Source organism: Crinia signifera, chromosome 9 (assembly GCF_055691185.1).
Source record: "Crinia signifera chromosome 9, ASM5569118v1, whole genome shotgun sequence".
In the NCBI taxonomy this organism is placed as follows: Eukaryota; Metazoa; Chordata; class Amphibia; order Anura; family Myobatrachidae; genus Crinia; species Crinia signifera.
In genome coordinates, this window is record NC_139225.1 from 168,183,989 (window position 1) to 168,187,488 (window position 3,500).

At 47.7% G+C, this 3,500-nt stretch overlaps 1 pseudogene; it reads left to right on the top strand.

Moving 5' to 3' along the window:
* The first annotated feature begins 272 nt into the window (after window positions 1-272).
* LOC146036995 (piRNA biogenesis protein EXD1 pseudogene) lies at window positions 273-1,001 on the top strand (annotated as a pseudogene).
* Window positions 1,002-3,500: the final 2,499 nt, after the last annotated feature.

Consider the following 3,500-nt stretch of genomic DNA (forward strand, 5'->3'; position numbering starts at 1 on the left):
GGTTCAAATGATATCAACCTCGAGCTCTGTGATGCCAGGGGGAACTGGCACCTGTTGGAACTGGGTGGGGGTCGGAATTAGTGGGTCCCATATTATCCTACGGGGAAAATGTTCCAGCTTTGCCCGGTGGTATCTCTGGTTCCCGGAGGGCTAGCATTGTGGGGCTGGGCTTGGTGGAAGACCCCAGTCCTCATCTACAAAGTGGGCCTATTTGGAGAGTGGGCCTGGAGCTGTAGCTCCATCAGGCCCATTATTAATCTGGCCCTGGATGCATGACAGTATCCTACAGGCCATTTAATGGGCAGTTGAGGATGAAGATACAGACCAGTTTCAGCCTATGTTTGTTGTGCTGGCTGCAGGTGGCTATGAAAAGATGCGTTTATCTTTTTGATGTCCTTCTCTTGGGGCCAGGAGTTTTCAGAAACGGGCTACAAATGGCGATTGAAGACAAAATCATTCTGAAGCTGGTCCATGACTGTTTTTGACTGGGGGATGTCTTGTCCCACCAATATGGGGTGGTTCTTAGCAATGTCTTTGATACACAGGTAGGAGATGTATACCTGTCCTTCATGGAAACCGGGGGCTTCCTTCCTAATTGTACGTGTTCACTTAAGGAATGTTTGACTCGACATCTCAACATGCCGTCTTCACAAGTTTCACTCCTGACTTACAAGCAAACCTTAATAAAGGATAACCCCAATATATGGCTTGATCGTCCAATGTCTCCACATTTGCTGAAAGTATTGGCTCTGGAAGTCTTACGCCTCTTGGCTCTGCGCCTAGCACTGTTGGATGCCATGTTAGCTGATTTTACATTATTGGTTGATGGGTATTAAAATACGTATAGCCAAAGAGCAGCGGATGATTTGGGCAGCACTGAGATCTGCTCTGAGCTTCCAAATGAACTTCAGCAACTCTCAGTTAGGAGAGAGAAAGCAATAGACAAATACATTGTCAATGGCCAAGGGTTTCTTACCCGGGTGGAAAAGAGAAGCCAATGAATGAACTAGCTGCACTGCAGAGCTGCAGAGGAGCGGAACCTACTGACCAAACATAACCCCCTTCCTTATTATATCCCCTTTAGTATCTGCACTTGCACATGAGTCAGATGCATCCCCGCTCCTCTGCCTATGTTGTAGGTGGCTGTGTAGGCTTGAATGGCCCTTGCTGCTCCTCCATCCTCTGTAGCATATAGTTCCAGTGTGTCACAACCTCTTGTTTGAGGTGATGGCAGGGCAGGTTGGGGAGTTTTTGATGCCACACCAGCTCCTGTCACTTCATCTTCTGGCGGTGTCTGGGTGTGGGACGCAGGGTGAGAGCGGCAGCGGCGGGCTCCCGGAATAATATACAGAATATCATAATCTGCATTACAGTCATGTACATGTTATCTGTGCTTAAGGTACAGTTCTTCCATTAACACTGCAGAATGGCTTCCCGGAGACACCTGTAACACCCTATCTAAGTGGGATTCAGTAGCAGGACAGCCGCCATTTCTAATCCTTGTCTGGCACTTGTGATTTCAGTATATGGCGCAATATCTAGATCAGCTCAGGGTTCCATTAAAATCAAATTGGCCTTGTCTTAGTTTAAATCTGGGTCTGCTATCGTGATATGTGAAGCAGATTCAGATTAAATAGATGTGTACACACTGACACATCAAAGAAACCTGCAGCTTATATCTGCTGTATAACAAGCAATTTGACACACATAGTTTTATTTATTTCTTTAAAAATATACATTTTTTAAATTACCTAATTATTATATACCAATTAATAGCACCTATTTCTCTAGTAAAAACTAGTGTGGTGTGGTACTTTTTAGGAAATGATGCACCACCAAATTTGTGTGGGCAAAACATGGCACGTGCTGGAAATTTTTTATGTGTAATGCCCGCACAATGTTACTGGCATTTTCCGACACCACAAATCCCCAGGAGAGTCTAAGTGGGGTAAGCCATAGGGAGATGATTTCCCTCAGTTTCTCTAAGAGGTTGTCGGCATTGGGCCTCTTACTGAAACCGGTGATACACAGCGTAGCCTGCCTTGGAAGGAGCTGGCGTGCAGGAGATGCTGCTGCTGCTGTGGAACTTTGCCATTTTGGCTTTTACATGCCCTCTATGATGACAGTGGGCATCGGCCTTGGCAGACGACATTGATGACATTTCATGTTCTATGTCATGACTGGTGGCAGCAGCTTCAGCACTCGGAGGAAGTGGTTCTTGTTCTTTCACTATTGGAGCCTCCATATTTTTGTTCTCCATTATCTTTCTGAAGTTATAAAATATGCGGCACAGAAGAGTAGTGTACCCCGAACCACACACATGGCGCAGGAGAGTAGTGTACCCCGAACCACACACATGGCGCAGGAGAGTAGTGTACCCCGAACCACACACATGGCACAGGAGAGTAGTGTACCCCTAACCACACACATGGCACAGGAGAGTAGTGTACCCGAACCACACACATGGCACAGGAGAGTAGTGTACACGAACCACACACATGGCACAGGAGAGTAGTGTACCCGAACCACACACATGGCACAGGAGAGTAGTGTACACGAACCACACACATGGCACAGGAGAGTAGTGTACCCGAACCACACACATGGCACAGGAGAGTAGTGTACACGAACCACACACATGGCGCAGGAGAGTAGTGTACCCCTAACCACACACATGGCACAGGAGAGTAGTGTCCCCGACCACACACATGGCACAGGAGAGTAGTGTACCCCTAACCACACACATGGCACAGGAGAGTAGTGTCCCCGACCACACACATGGCACAGGAGAGTAGTGTACCCCTAACCACACACATGGCACAGGAGAGTAGTGTCCCCGACCACACACATGGCACAGGAGAGTAGTGTACCCGAACCACACACATGGCACAGGAGAGTAGTGTACCCGAACCACACACATGGCACAGGAGAGTAGTGTACCCGAACCACACACATGGCACAGGAGAGTAGTGTACCCCTAACCACACACATGGCACAGGAGAGTAGTGTACCCCTAACCACACACATGGCACAGGAGAGTAGTGTACCCGAACCACACACATGGCACAGGAGAGTAGTGTACACGAACCACACACATGGCACAGGAGAGTAGTGTACCCGAACCACACACATGGCACAGGAGAGTAGTGTACACGAACCACACACATGGCGCAGGAGAGTAGTGTACCCCTAACCACACACATGGCACAGGAGAGTAGTGTCCCCGACCACACACATGGCACAGGAGAGTAGTGTACCCCTAACCACACACATGGCACAGGAGAGTAGTGTACCCCTAACCACACACATGGCACAGAATGAAAAAATGTAATGGATTATTAATATAACCCCTTTATTGGAAAAATATTATGCGGCCTTCAAGTAATGTACCCTGTCCCTTACTTACACACAGCAGGGACAGAAAAAATGTAAAGGATTAATAACTTGTGAACCCCTTTGACAATTATATTATGCTGGTGGCACAGGAGCATAGTGTACCC